Source organism: Delphinus delphis, chromosome 13, assembly GCF_949987515.2.
Source record: "Delphinus delphis chromosome 13, mDelDel1.2, whole genome shotgun sequence".
Lineage (NCBI taxonomy): Eukaryota > Metazoa > Chordata > Mammalia > Artiodactyla > Delphinidae > Delphinus > Delphinus delphis.
Window position 1 is genome coordinate 50,000,446 of NC_082695.1, and position 15,905 is coordinate 50,016,350.

At 43.5% G+C, this 15,905-nt stretch overlaps 1 protein-coding gene across 2 annotated transcripts in view; it reads left to right on the top strand.

Moving 5' to 3' along the window:
• Positions 1–5,336: 5,336 nt before the first annotated feature.
• The window catches only part of GALNT1 (polypeptide N-acetylgalactosaminyltransferase 1), a 127,935-nt gene continuing 117,366 nt past the window's right edge, over positions 5,337–15,905 (top strand). Inside the window, exon 1 of one of the 2 annotated variants that reach the window (XM_060028903.1) lies at positions 5,337–5,477. The gene's annotated coding sequence lies outside the window, so the exon portion shown is untranslated. The remainder of the gene's footprint in view (positions 5,478–15,905) is intronic. The other variant, XM_060028904.1, reaches the window with a different exon arrangement.

Genomic DNA, 15,905 nt, shown 5'->3' on the forward strand with positions numbered 1-15,905 from the left:
TAAGAATTCAAAAAAAAAAAGGAGAGAGAGAGAGATCAACCCAACTGAAGAGGTGATAGATGGTAAAGAAAATTGCACTGTGAAAGAATCCATAGGGATTAAGGTAGGTGGAGGAAAGTAGGCAAGGAAGAAATAAGCAGCATAATAAATCTGGAGAGAGGGAACACTGAAGTGGGTGTGGTATGACTGGAGCAGAGAATTCTTATGGGGGAGCTGTGGGCAAGAGGGCTGGGACTGATAAGAATGGGACAAGATTGTGAAGAGCTTGGATGGCTTGAGTAATGTGTGTGTGGACAGAATGACTTCATGAACTTGGTGTTTCAGGAAGGCCAACATGGCAGGGCAGTGTAAGACAGACTGTATTCAGAATCCTCAGAGCTAATAGAAACTGTCTCAAGGGTCACTTAGCCAGGTGGTGTGGCATATGTGAGGGTATTGCTCTTAGTCACATAGCTTCTGTTACCACACCCTCCTTTGGGCCTAAAGCTATAAAAGCAGTGCCTCACTCCTTTGCTAGAAATGTGTAAATAATTATTCACATAGACTTGTGCCCTGGGGGACTGGGAAGCTATGACTAGGGGAAAGAAGGGGCCACAAAAAGGTATTTTATAAATCTCTCAAAACCACTCTTAGCTGGACAAGACCTGCAGTCTTCTCCTCCACCCTGTGCTACTTACCAAGTTTTTTTTCACTGAGTCTTCCTAAATGCCATCTGATGATACCATGAATTCACATGTGTTAAAACTCAGGTTGGGACTTCCCCAGTGGTCCAGTGGTTAAGACTCTGCCTTCCAGTGCAGGGGGCATGGGTTCCATCCCTGGTCAGGGAACTAAGAACCCACATGCTGCAGGGTATGGCCAAACAAACAAAACAAACAAAAAACCCCTCTGGTTGTCTTACTCCACTTACTCAGTTTGAACTGAGAACCCAACATCTCTTCCATTTCTCTTCATTTCAGGTTCATTCCATTCGATTTCCTTTGAAGTGACGACTGCCCACCCAAATCTACTGTCCACTAAGACTTGCTTCCATTGCCCTTGATGATTTTTGTACCTGACTTAGGTTTTAGCTGCTATTCTGACTCCTGCTCTCCTTAACCTTAAAAAAAATTCATACTGGTGTCTTGTCTGACTGTATTATTTTCAGTTTCTTAGGTTCACTTCTGTCACTGCCTTCTTTACCTTCATTGGCCATGTGCCCAAATGGCACACGCTGAGCCTTCTCCACCTGCAGAATCTCAGGCTTGTTCTTCTCACCAGCTGTCTCAAGTTTTCCACTCCTCCATGCTTGCTGACCTCGGACTGCATTGAGTCTCTGATCTAGCAGTTCCCAGGATTTCACCTATTTTTTTCCTGTATGATATTATAGCCCATATAAGTCTCCAGAGTATATGTGTGGAATTCCCAATAAACCAGCAATAAATCTTCCCTTTCCTCTCTGACTCATAAAAGCCTATTGGAATGCAAAAAACTGGGAGTGACTTTTTTTATAGGAATAATCTGCAATCTGCTCTAATTTATGTTTTAAAACTTTATTCTCAACTTCTTGTTCCTGCCCAAGATGGAATAGTGTGGATGGAGTACATTTCCCACTAAGAACAGTTAAAAGCCCTGGACATTGTATATGAAACAAACAAGAGAAAACTGTGAAAGGCAGAGAGAAGAAGACAACTGACTAAGGACCTTGGGATCTGAGGAATGACAGGACAATGAGTTCTCCGTGTTGTTTTTTTGTTTGTGTGTTTGGTTTGTTTGTTTGTCTTGCCTCATATATCTTAGGCTAGAGAAGCTGGCAAACTAGAAACACCACAGGAACAAATTTTTTAAAAACCCCAAGAAATGCCTGCTCTCACTAGCTAAAGGACTGGGAAAGGGGCAACGTAGACAACTTTTAGACCAGTAACTACCCTATTCTAGCCAAACCCTGCAGAAAAAAAATGTGACCTCACCCCTGTCCCAGTCAGCAAAGGCTGAAAAGAGGGACTCCCACCTTCACCCTTTTGTTAGAAGGCATCACTCATGACCCCTCTAACCCCTGCTGGGGTGATGTCAGAGAAGACCAAGTGGGGAGCCAGCACTTTCATCCTGGCCTAGTTGACAGGTGACTAGCAAAAACAAAACAAACAAAACAACCCAACCATGTGGAAGTGTATTATGCCAGGTTAAAAAAAAAAAAAAAAAAGCCAGTCTCAAAAGGTCATATACTGTATGCTTCCATTATATAACATCCTTGAATAACAAAACTATAGAGATGGAAAACAGATAGTGGTTGCCAGGGGTTAGAGATAGTGGGGATGGGGGAGGGGTAGGTGTGACTATGAAGGAAGTTCATGAGGGAGATCTTTGTGGTAATGGAATAGTTCTGTATCTTGATGCTGGTGATAGTTATGGGAAACTGCACATGTGATAAAGTGGCACAGAACTATACACACATATTGTACCAATACCAACTTCCTGGTTTTGACATTGTACTATAGTTACAAGTTTATAGCTTTTTTATAAGTTACAGTTATAAGATGTAACCATTGGGGGGAAATGGGTGAAGGGTACAAAGGACTTTTCTGTACAGTTTTTACAACTTCCTATGAATTTATAATTATTTCAAAATAAAAAGTTAAAAAAGTTATCCTTCAATTTTGATACTTGTGATAGTCATTAATGTTATAATCCAAATTTTTGCAGCTCTCTGCCTTCTGGGGACAATGCTGGGATTTATTGCATTTCCCTGCTTCTTTGAAAGTTAGATATGGCAGGTCGTTTGATTTGGCCAATGAAATGCATGCATAAAAGTGACACTTGGTGAGGAAGTGTTACGAGACCATGTACAATATGCCACATGTCCTTCTGTCTCTGCCAAGGAGGAACCATGTGCTGCTCTGGATTCTTCTCCAGCCTGGGATGGACCGCCCCCCCACCCACCCCCACCCCCGTCCCCCTTCCTCAAATGACATGGCTTGTGGGACAGAAGCTAATGTGTAGTTTTAAGCTCCCAGGATTTGGGGCTTTTGGCTATAGACATCCAGTGCAGTAATACAACAATTAGTGACCATTACCTGCCCATGCCCCTTACAAATGCCTAAAATGTACTGCTCTTATCACCAGATCCAAAGCAAGGCACCCTCCTGACTGCTTATGATCCACATTTACCACACCCAGGACCGCCCTCACCATGCTGACATATGCCTACTGCCTGACCTAACCCATGATCACCACCCATCTGGCTATTTTCACTTGGTTTAATGTTTTTGAGGTTCCTCTATGTTGTATCTTCCACATATCTTCTATGTATCTTTCATTCTGTTTTATTGCTGAATAGCATTCACTGTATGGACATACCACATTTTGTTTATCCATTCACCAGTTGCTGGACATCTGGATTGTTTCTACTTTTCAAGTATTATGAATAATTCTCCTATGAATATTTATATACAACTTGCTATATGAACATGTTTTCAGTTTTGGGGGGTATATACCTAGGAGTGGAATCATTGGGTCATATGGTACTCTTACGTATAACTTTTTAAGTACCTTTTTAACAAACTTCCAAAGTGGCTGTACCATTTCACATATCCATCAGAAATGTAGGTTAGGGTTCTAATCTCTCTAATCTCCTCAGCAACACTTGCTATCATCAGTCGTTTTTATTACAGCCATTGTAGTGGGTGCAAAGAGCTTTCTCATTGTGGTTCTGATTTTCATTTCCCTAGTCGCTAATGATGTTGAACATCTTTTCATGCTACTGTTGACCATGTAAATATTTTCTTTGGTAAAATGCCTATTTCATCCTTTTATCCATTTAAAATTCAATTATTAGTCTTATTAAGTTATGAGTTCTTTATATATTCTGAATACAAGTCCTTTATCAGATATACGATTTGCAAACCATTTTTTCCCCAAGAAACAAAAAAATCTTTTTTTTTCCTAAACACGGTTATTTTTTAAAAAGATAAAAACTTCAAAGTGAAGTTCCCTTGTGGTACATTAACAGGCCAATCATGATTCACTTTGTTTCAAAATATTATGTAAGTACTTTTAAAAAGCAACTTTTAACTTTTATTTTAGAATACTTGGAAAATGTAGATAAGCACAAAATAGGATAGTAAAATTCCACAGATAATCTTCAGTAACATTATTTGCTTCCAGCCTTTTGGTTTTTTCTGCGAACATACCTTTATTTAAAATATAAAAATGGGACCATTTAAATATTATAAACATTAGTTTCATCGCTGGCAAGCAAGACACAAAAACCTCTGAATGATTCAAGTAGAAAATTTATTAAAATAACAGTTGGTCATGCCTAGTGAGTGACAGAGGACCAGGCTGCGTCTCCTCTTCAGGTTAAGGTACGGCTAGGTACTGGAATTAGTGCCAAGGAAGAGTGTTTCCCAAGGGGGCACAGTGGAAGGGCCCCTCTCAGAACTACAAGGGAGACACTGCCCTAAACAGCCCCCATCCTGCGGGGGCCGGGGTTGTTTTTGTCCCCCAAGGCCTGGCTGCCTCTTCCGGCTTTGCCGGTCGGTGGCCTCCCCTCTCGCCGCCCACCCTGGGTCCTGGACCTCCTGCATCCCTGTCGCCGGACGCAGCGCTCAGCCCGGCCAGACCAAGGGGCCGCTGACCGTCCTCCAGTTCCGAGTCTTCGTCGGCCGCTCGCGGGTCTGGAACAACCTGGCCTCGGCCCCGGGATCGATCCGAAGATCTCGTCGGCGCGGTGAGGGCACCGTCCTTTCCTCCCACCCCGCGACCTGCTCGACGTGAAACGGCCCAAGCTGTACTTCACTTGCGGCGGCAGCCCCTTTGTCCGTGCACAGGTTCAGGTGGAGACCACCCGGGCCGGACCTCACGGCCGAGCCCGTCGCAGACCCAGGCTCCCGCCCGGGACAGGACCGGCAGCGCCGCCCGGAGGCCCTTGCTCCGGCGCCCGGGTTCCGCGCCTCCCCGCGGGTGGGACAGGCAGAGGTAGAGGCGCCGAGAAGCCGGAACCTTCACAGCCCCGAGGGAAGCGCCGCGGCCCCGAGGTGGGCTCGCCGCAGGGGCGGGGGCGCCGCATCCGGGTGAGCGCGCGGCGCCCCCGCCTCCCCCGCGCAGCCGCACGGGCCGCCGCCGCCGCCAGCACGCCGCGAGCGGGGAGGACCGCGCCCAAGCGGCCTGCGTGGGCGGCCCTGCGGCCCCGGACCGCCGCGCTGAGGCGGTCCCAAGCGAGCAGCAGCTGCGGCGGCAGCAGCATGCGGGGTGGCCCGGAGTAGCGCGCCGAGCCCGCGAGGCCCCGCGCGGAGGAGGGGGCAGGCGCGGCGGAGGCGGGGCCCGCGTCGGGCCCGCCCGCCCGCCGGGGGAGCCGCCGGCAGTGGTCGAGGAGGCGGCGCGGCGGACGGCGGCCCGAGAGTAGCGCCCGCGCTGCGGCCCGCGGGACCGCGCCGCGACCGCCCGGGCCGGCCCCGAGGAGCGCCCGCCGCCGCCGCCGCCGCCGCGTGCGGACCGAGGTGAGTGTCCGCCCGCGCCCGGGCCGTCCCGGAGCCGCGGCCGCTGACGCGGAGCCGGGGGAGGAGGAGGCGGAGGAGGCCCGGCCGCGTCCGCGTCTCCTGTCCCTTTGTGGCCGGCGCGGCCGGGGCGCGGGCTCGCTGGGCGCGGGGTCCGGGTCGGGGACTCGGAGGCTGCTGGACACGCGGCGTCTCTGGTTGGCCGCTGCGGCGAGAAGCGAGTTTCCGTCCTAGTTTGACATTGAGTTAGAACCGTTTTTCTTTAGAAGACGGAAGTTTGTTTTATTGACCAAAATACAGCTAAATATGGCTCCTGGGTTCGGTCCGGCGGTGTGGTACTTGGAGCCGCGGTGCCAGGCTGACCCCCGCCCGGCCGGCGCGACGCGGGAGGGGAGGACACGCGGGCGGCCCGGGTTGGGGGCTTCCGGCCCACTACCCGCGAAGAGGACCCGGCCGTGAATTAGCAGACGTCTGTGGTTGGGAAGTAGCGGGCGTTAGGTAATGTAGTACAGCTTCCTGGAAGAATGAATGAATGAAATGTCATTTACTCACCCATAATCAGTGCAATGCCCATTTAAAGATTTGCCAGGAATTGTGATGATTTGCAGTGTCATTGCCTCTCTTACCTGGTCAACCTTGCTAAGTGAAGGCCCCCTCCTCCGAACTTGTGACCTTGGCCTCATTCACAGAGCCGCTAAGCTAACCAGACGGGCTTGGCATTTTCTGGCAAGTGTGGGCAATGGTCAGAGTAGTCTTTGTGATTGTGAACTGTTTCTGGAGGGCAGAGATCATACCTTGTGCTTAATATCAACACACTGATCTATAATAATTCTTGTCAAGAACTCTGAGAGGGTGGGGTGGGATGGGTGGGTATTTTGTCCTCATTTCACAAATGAAGTTGAGGCCCTAAGAAGTTGTAACTTTACAGGGCGCAAGCTAAGCAGCAGAGTTGGGGTTCACACCTAGGTCTTATTAATCCAGTGCTTTTTACATTACATTTGTGTCTGGACTTGGGTTGTCCATTGTGGTAGCCACTAACCACATGTGGCTATTTAAATTAATTAAAATTAAAGTTTTGAAAATTCACTAGCCACATTACAAGTGTTCAGTAGCCAAATGTGACCGGTGGTTACTATTGAACAGCACTTGTCTAGACCATATATCCATTGGCTTATTCAGTAAATATTTGTTGAGTGCCATATGTCTATGAGGCATAGTTTTAAGTCCTGGGTATAGCATGGTGAATAGGAGAGGCAAAATGTCTCTTCGCTTCATGGAGCTTGCATTCTATGTTATAGTTTAAGGGATGTTTCCTTGGTACCTTCAGTGCTTTGCTAATGCAAAGTGTGGTTCGTGAACCAGCAGCAGCATCTCTGTCACCTGGGAGTTTGGAAGAAATGCAGAATCTCAGGTCCCAAGCCACATCAACTGAATGAGTATCTGTTAAAGTGATTCAACAGGTCACAGGTGATAGATCTCAGATCTCAAGTGATTTGTTTTCATACTGAAGGCCTTATTCAGAACACCAGTGATAACTGGGTTTAACAAATGTCCTGATGGATTGTTTGGTAGGGCTCTTAAGCCAACTTTGAATGCCTTGGGAACACTCATCATTTACACAAATACTTGTTAAATGCCTGGCTTCTGTAGTAGAGTGTCAGCTTTATGAGAGCAGAGATTGTGTCTTCCTTTTCCAGCCATGTATCTTCAAAGACTGCACAGTGCCTGGTAAGCAGTAGGCACTCAATAAATGCTTCTTGAGTATATTAATGAGCCTGTTCAGAAGTCAAAAGTAGTTAATCCCAAGCAATTCAGGCAAGGTAATATTCAGGGCAGCGGGTAAGAGCATAGGACCAGAATCAAAATGAAGGTGGTAGGTCTGTGTGTAGCTTTTCAGCTCTAAGCCCCAGCTACCCTGGCCTGAGTTTCATTTCCTGGTTCCCTTGCATGCCCTATCTCTTTCTCTTTTTAATAATATAAAATAATATTTATACATTTGAATCTTAATCATATCTTAGTGCCACATACATATGTATATGTGTATGTATATTATTTTTAAAAAACTAAATTCCAGACCTTATTAGGATTTCACCAATTTTCCCATTAATATCCTCTTTCTGTTCCAGAATCCTGTCCAGGGTACCACATTGCACCACATTGTATTTAGTCATCATGTCTCCTTAGTCTTTGGTTTGTGTCAGTTTCTCTGTTTTCCTTGTTTTGTGTAACTTTGGTAGCCTTGAGGAGTACTGTCCTGGCTGTCTTCAGTGGGCAGCTTTCCATAGACCAGATAGGATCATCTAATACTGGGAAAAGACTCTCATATTCAGGAAAGTAAGGCCCTGACAGGAATAGCTATTTCTGCTGGTATTTGTCTGTTTATGTAATATATACATCTATTATGCTTCTGTAACAACTTACAACTGTAGTACTTTGTTTTCAGTAGCAGATTCTTGGGATACAGTTCTTAATTGGTTGAGATTCAGAAGAGGGTTACAACATTGCAAATGTGAACCAGTATTTTAAAATATACTGAGTTTTTATTTTATTATGGGTTAAGAGCTGGGCTGAGGTGGAGGGGCTAGGAAAAAGGAGAGATTAGCTAAAAGAGGCAGTGGGTCAGAGAGGGACCATGGTGCACGGAGTGACAGATACTGCAGGAAAGAAGACTGGGGCAACTGCATAGAAGGGAACTAGAAGTGAATACTTGCTGTTCGTTCATTGACTCAGTTAATATTTATTGGGCGCTTATTGTGTGCCAGTCCAGTGGTAGATACTCAAGATAACTGGGGTTGGACAGCATTAGATAAACATGCAGGTAAGTACATAATAATTAAACTTGTGATGAGTGCTAGAAAGAAAAGGTAAAGGGTGCTGGAGAGACTGTGTTTGTGTGGTGGTGGGGAGCTGCTTGCTTTTGGTTGGCTGGGTTGGTAAGGAAGTCTTCTCTCATTTGCATTCCTCGCTCCAGCCTTTGGGGACCTTCCATTGTTACCCCCACACTGCTTATTCCATCTTTTTGTTATTTCACAACACACATGCCCCTTTTTTCATAGGCACTGTGTTTATCTTTAGCTCCGAGTCTTTACATAAGATTTCTTCTTCCCAAGACATCCCCATCTCCGCTTCCACTTGTGGAAGTGCTACCTCTTGTTCAAGGATTTGCTCAAATCTCATCTCCTTTATGAAGTCTTTCACTGTTGATTTATGCCTGTGTTTGTCACTCTACTTGAGTTTATGGTGTTTGAGGGTACGGATAATATTTTACGTTTATATCTATGTGTCCGCAGTCCACCACAAAGCCAAAATTAATAAAGAGTTGTTAAGAAGGTAGATCTATTCTGAAGTGTTAACATTTGGGTGATGAATCTTAGAGTAGAGAGTGAAGGTCCAGTTTTGGGCTTTTTTGTGTGTGTGTGTGATGAAAGAAAGTGCAGCATTTATTTCAGGGCACCAAGCAAGGAGTTAGGGACAGCTAGTGCTCAAAAAGCCCAAACTCTGGGCTTTTTTAAATTAAACTTTTTTTGGCGGCATAATTGTAGATCCACATGGAGTTACAAGAAATAATTCTGAAAGATCCCATGTACCCGTTACCCAGTTGCTCCCAGTGGTATCATGTAAAACTGTAGTGCAATATCAGACCCATGAGAGTGTCATTGATATAGTCAAGAACATTTCCATCAGCACAGGGTTTCTGCATGTTCTGTTATAGCCATAGCCTCTTCCCTCCCAGTTCCATACACTCCTTAAGTCCTGACAATCAGGATGTGATTGTTCTCCATTTCTATAATTTTGTCCTTTCAAGAATGTTTTATACATGGAGTCATATAGTAAGTACCTTTTGGAATTGGCTTTTGCCCCCCATGCCCCGCCCCCCCCAGCATAATTCTCTGGAGACTCATCGAGGTATTGGGTGTATCAATAGTTGCTTCCTTTTTATTGCTGAGTAGTATTTCATAGTATGGATGTACTTTTATGGTTCTTTTAACCATTTACCTTTTGAAGGACATTTGTTGTTTCCAGTTTTGGCTATTATAGCACCATTGGTTGAAAAGGCAACATTGTTTCCTCCATTGAATTGCTTTTATGTATGTAAAAAAAAATCGGTTGGGTATACTTATATGCGTTTATTTCTGGGTTCTCTGTTCTGTTCCATTGATCTATGTGTCTGTCCTTCCACCAGTATTGTACAGTCTTGGTTACTGTGCAATATAATAAGTCTTAAGTAGGTGTAGAATGATTCCTCCCACTTCATTCTTTTTCAGAATTGTATTAGCTGTTCTTTCCTTTGCTTCTCCATATAAATTGTAGAATAATCTTGTTTATATTTATAAAAAGTCCTACTGGAATTTTGATAGGAATTGCATTAGACCTATATATCAATTTGGGGAGAATTGTTGTCTTACTATGTTGTTTCTTCCAATCTATGAACATGGTATGTCTCTCCATTTATTTAGATCTTCTTTGATTTCTTTCATTAGCATTGTGTAGTTTTATCATACAAGTCTATGTTTTGTTAGATTTTGTTGGGTTTTTGTTAGATTTACATGTAAGTATTTGTATTTTGAACAATTGAAAATGGTATTGTATTTTACAGGCAGCTTATGCAGCTCAGTATCAAAAAAACAAACAACCCAATCCAAAAATGGGCAGAAGACCTAAATAGACATTTCTCCAAAGAAGATATACGGATTGCCAACAAACACATGAAAGGATGCTCAACACCACTAATCATTAGAGAAATGCAAATCAAAACTACAATGAGGTATCACCTCACATTGGTCAGAATGGCCATCATCATAAAAATCTACAAAGAAATGCTGGAGTGGGTGTGGAGAAAAGGGAACCCTCTTGCACTGTTGGTGGGAATGTAAATTGAGACAGCCACCATGGAGAACAGTATGGAGGTTCCTTAAAAAACTAAAAATAGAACTCCCATATGACCCAGCAATCCCACTACTGTCATATACCCTGAGAAAACCATAATTCAAAAGGAGTCATGAACCACAATGTTCACTGCAGTACTATTTACAGTAACCAGGACATGGAAGCAACCTAAGTGTCCATCGACAGATGAATAGATAAAGAAGATGTGGCACATATATACAATGGAATATTACTCAGCCATAAAAAGAAACGAAATTGAGTTATTTGTAGTGAGGTGGATGGACCTAGAGTCTGTCATACAGAGTGAAGTAAGTCAGAAAAAGAAAAACAAATACCATATGCTAACACATATATATGGAATCTAAAAAAAAAAATGGTTCTGAAGAACCTAGGGGCAGGACAGGAATAAAGATGCAGACGTAGAGAATGGACTTGAGGACACGGAGAGGGGGAAGGAAGCTGGGATGAAGTCAGAGAGTGGCATTGACATATATGCACTACCAAATGTAAAATAGATAGCTGGTGGGAAGCAGCCGCATAGCACAGGGAGATCAGCTCGGTGCTTGTGACCACCTAGAGGGGTGGATTAGGGAGGGTGGGAGGGGGACACAAGACGGAGGGGATATGGAGATATATGTACATGTATACCTGATTCACTTTGTTATAAAGCAGAAACTAACAACATTGTAATGCAATTATACTCCAATAAAGATGTTAAAAAATGGTATTGTATTTTAAATTTTGGTGTCCATGTGTTTATTGCTAGTAGAAGTATTAACTTTCTTATGTTGATCTTGTATCCTGCAGTCTTGTGGAACCCATTTTTTAGTTCTAGGAGTTTTTCTGTAGATTCCTTCAGACTTTCTAAGTAGACAACCATGTCTTGTCTACATAGGGGCAGTTTTATTTCTTCCTTTTCAATCTGCATGCTGTTTACTTCCTCTTCTTGCTTTATTGCACTGGCGAAAACTTCTAGTACTATGTTTAATAAGAATAATAAGAGAGGGCGTTTTTGCCTTGTTTCTGATCTTAGGGAGAAAGCATTCAGTCTTTCACTATGTTTTGGGTCAGTCTCTGCCAATCCATAGTGATGCTATTGGCTAGAAATGACTGGTACTCACCTGGGCCTGTGGTGAGCCCCCGCACAGACATTTCCCCTTCTGGAGGAACCAGTTTTGTGTCTGGACTGGCCCTTGTGCTCTTACAGTGATTGTAAGACACACCTCTGCAACAACCATAAGGGAAGTTTGAAAAGAAAAGGTTTATTACTTACAGGTCCTGGAGGAGGGTACATGGCATGCCTGAGGCCACACAACGAGGTTGTGGGTAAAGAGTGCAGACCTGGGTTTCTGCTTTTTTGTGGGGTTGATGGTGAGGGGCATAGGGTTTTGTAGATTCTCTCTTTATTGGTGAATGTAAGACATAAGAGCAGGAATTAGGTCACAGGAAGGGAAAAGCAAGCTGTCAAATGGTCAGTTATCTAATGACTAGAGCTTTCTTAAAGAAAAAAAAGTAACTTTATGGGTGGGGCGGCATGGCTCTTTATCTAGCTGTGTAGCTGGCAATGTGTTTATTCAAGATGGATGTCTTTGAACTGGATGCCTGGGAAATCAAAAGCTTAATGTCAGGCATTTACATTGTACAATCAAAAAAGCTAGTTGTCAGGTACTTATACTACACACTATTAAATATAGTGTTAACTGTACGGTTTTTCTAGATGCTCTTCATCAAGTTGAGGACATTCCCTTCTGTTTCTGTCTCTGAAAGTTTTTGGCATGAATGGGTGTTGAATTTCATTAAGTGCTTTTTGCGCATTGATCTTTATATGTTCATGTAATTTTTTTCTTTAGCCTATTGATGTGATGGATTATTTTGATTGATTTTTAATTGAGCCAGCCTTGCATTCCTGGAATAAACCCCACTTGGTCATGGTGTATTATCCCTTTTTTTTTTGCGGTACCTGGGCCTCTCACTGCTGTGGCCTCTCCCGTTACGGAACATAGGCTCCGGACGCGCAGGCCCAGTGGCTATGGCTCACGGGCCCAGCCGCTCTGCGGCATGTGGGATCTTCCCGGACCAGGGCACGAACCCGTGTCCCCTGCATCGGCAGGTGGACTCTCAACCACTGCGCCACCAGGGAAGCCCCATATTATCCCTTTTATATTTTGCTGAGTTCAGTTTACTAACATTTTGTTGAGGACTTTTTGCATTTACATTCACGGGGGCATTTAGCAGTATAAATTTTCCTCTAAGCACTGTTTTAGCTGTGTCCCACAAATTCTGTTTTATTTTTATTTTCACTCAGTTCAGTATGTTTTTATTTCCCTGAGACTTTGACCCATGGATTATTTAGAAGTGTGTTGTCTGGTTTCCAGGTGTTTGGAGATTTTCCTGTTATCTTTCTGGTTTTGGTTTTTACTTCAATTCTGTTGTGGTTGGAGAATACAGTCTGTATGTTTCAGTTCTTTTAAATGTGTTTAGGCTTGTTTTATGGCTTAAAATATAGTCTGTCTTGGTATATGTTCTGTGGACACTTGGTTAGAATGTGTTTTCTGCTGTTGAGAGGAGTGTTTTATAAATTTCATATATGTTGTTTAGATTCTGTTGGTTGATAGTGTTGTTGAGTTCTTCTATACCCTTGCTGGTTTTCTACCTAGCTATTCTATCAACTCTTGAGAGAGGGATGTTGAAGTCTCAACTATATTTGTGGATTTGTCTGTTTCTCCTTTTAGGTTATATCAGTTTTTAGCTTTACATATTTTTCAGCTCTCTGCTGCATACACATTTAGGGTTGCTGTGTTTTCGTGGTGGGTTGACACTTTCTGTCACTACATAATGTCCTTCTCTGTCTCTAGTAATTCTCTTTGCTCTGAATTCTACTCTTATCTGATATTAACATAGTTGCTACTTTTCTTTTTCCTTTGATTGCTTTCCTTTAATTGTTTGGATGTTATATCCTTTTCCATTCTTTTAATTCCAATCTGCCTAAACTGTTATGTTTGAATTAAGTGTCTTGTAGACAGCATATACTTGGATCATGTTTTTTAGTTGATTCTAGCAATCTTTGTCTTTTTCATTGATGCATTTAGACCATTTACAATGAATGTTATTATTGATCTGTTAGAGCTTAAGTCTGCCATTTAATTTTTTGTTTATTCCCTCTGTTTTTTGTTTCTCTGGGTATTCCCCCACTGCTCCTCCTCCCAGCTTCCTGTGGGTTACTTGAACATTTTTTTTTTACAATTCCATTTTAATTTATACTGTTTTTGAGTGTATTTCTTTGTATAGTTTTTTTTGTTTTGTTTTTGTTTTTTTGTTTCTTGCAGTACGCGGGCCTCTCACTGTTGTGGCCTCTCCCGTTGCGGAGCACAGGCTCCGGACGCGCAGGCTCAGCGGCCATGGCTCACAGGCCCAGCCGCTCCGCGGCATGTGGGATCTTCCTGGACCGGGGCACGAACCCCTGTCCCCTGCATCAGCAGGCGGACTCTCAACTGCTGCGCCACCAGGGAAGCCCTGTATAGTTTTTTTAAATTAAAAATATTTTTACTGGTTGATTTAGGTATTACATTATATATACCTGGCTAATCATTGTCTAGTGGTGTCATCATTTTTCCTGTTCAGATGAAGCGCAGAAACCTTACTTCCCTATACATCCCTTTACCTGCCCACATTTTTTTTTTTCTTTGTGGTACGCGGGCCTCTCACTGTCGTGGCCTCTCCCGTTGCGGAGCACAGGCTCCGGACGCGCAGGCTCAGCGGCCATGGCTCATGGGCCCAGCCGCTCCGCGGCATGTGGGATCTTCCCGGACCGGGGCACGAACCCGTGTCCCCTGCATCGGCAGGTGGACTCTCAACCAGTGCGCCACCAGGGAAGCCCTACCTGACCACATTTTAATACAATTGTATTTATTTCTTTTAAAAACATTTACAAGTGCGCTAGACACTGTGTTATATAGTTTTGCTTTCACAAACATAAATTAGTAAACTCAAGGGGAGAAGGAAAGCCTATTTATCTGTATTTTTGCTTACTGTGTTTTCTCTTGATGTGTCAGCATTCCTTCTCTTATCATTTCTTTTTTGTTTTTTAGAACTTCCGTTAGCCATTCTTAAGGGTATGTCTGCTGGCCACAGATTTTCTTTGTTTTCCTTCATTTGGGGATGACCTGATTTGCTCTTCATTCCTGAAGCATATTTTCTTTGGGTATAGGATTCTGTGTTGATCTTTTCTTTCAGCACTTGAAAAATGTTGTACCACTTACCTCTGGCCTCCCTGGTTTCTGATGAGAAATCCACTGTCTGAATAGTTTTTCCTCTGTAGTTAAGGTGTCTTTTATCTATCACTGTCCTCAGGATTTTTTCTTTATTTTTAGTTTTTAGAAATTTAATTGTGATAAATGTTGGTTTGGATTTCTTTGGGTTTATCCTGTTTGCATTCACTCAGCTTCCTGAACCTGTAGGTTTGTGTCTCTTTCCAAATTTGGGAAGTTTTCACCATTATTTCCTGAGTGCAAGTGCTTTTTCAGCAAACTCTCTTTCTTTCTTTTCAAGACTCTGATGACTTGAATGTTAGATCTTTTGTTATGGTCCCACAGGTTCCTAAGGTTGTCAATTCTTCTTTAGTTTATTTCTTTCTGTTGTTCAGTTTGAGTAATTTCTGTTTTTGTATCTTCGAGTTTCTTTGTCCCTTCCATTCTGCTGTTGAGTTCATCAACTTAGCTTTTTATTTCAGTATTTTTCAGCTCTAAAATTTCCATTTTGTTCTTACTTGTATCTTCTGTTTCTTTGTTGAGGTTATTTATTTGTTTCATTTATTTATTTTGAAATTTCTTGTTGAAGCCTTTCTGTCACAGCTGCATTATAATCATTCTCAGATAATTCTGACATCTCTGTCATTTTGGTGTTGGTATCAGTGTCTTTTTCATTTAGTTTGAGGTCATCCTGGCTTTTGGTGTGGTGAGTGTCTTTTTTTTTTTATTAAAACCTGGAAATTTTCATATTCTGTGAAATTCTGGATCTTATTTAAGCCTTTGTTTTAGCTGGCTTTTTTTTGACACCACTCCAGCAGGGGTAGGGGTGGCATGTGGTGCTACCTTGTTATTCCTAGGAGGGATTAGAAGTACAGCCTCCCCACTTGGCCTCCCTTGACCCAAGAAGTAAAGTGTTTTGTTACTGTCAGATGGGGTTAGAGGTCCAGGATTCTCAGGGGACATGATATGGAAGGGTGCCTTGTTACCAGCTGACATGGATGAAAGCCTGGGCTCCCTACTTGGCCTCCTTAGCACCAGTCTAGTGTGGATGGGGTTGGGGTGCCTTGTTACAGCCTGGTGAGTATATGGAAATTTAAGCTACCTACCTGACCTTTGCTGGCCTGGGTGGGCCACAGTTTTTTCTGTGGTTTTTGTCTGGAGTAGTCATTTTTTTCCCTTAGCATTTTCTGTCTTGCTAAGATGTCCCTTTTTTGGTCCTTTGGCTAGAGAGAGCAGGCTTTTGTTGGGCTTTTTTTGGTCTGTGCCTGTTGGCATTTCCAGTTGGCCAGCTTCTTCA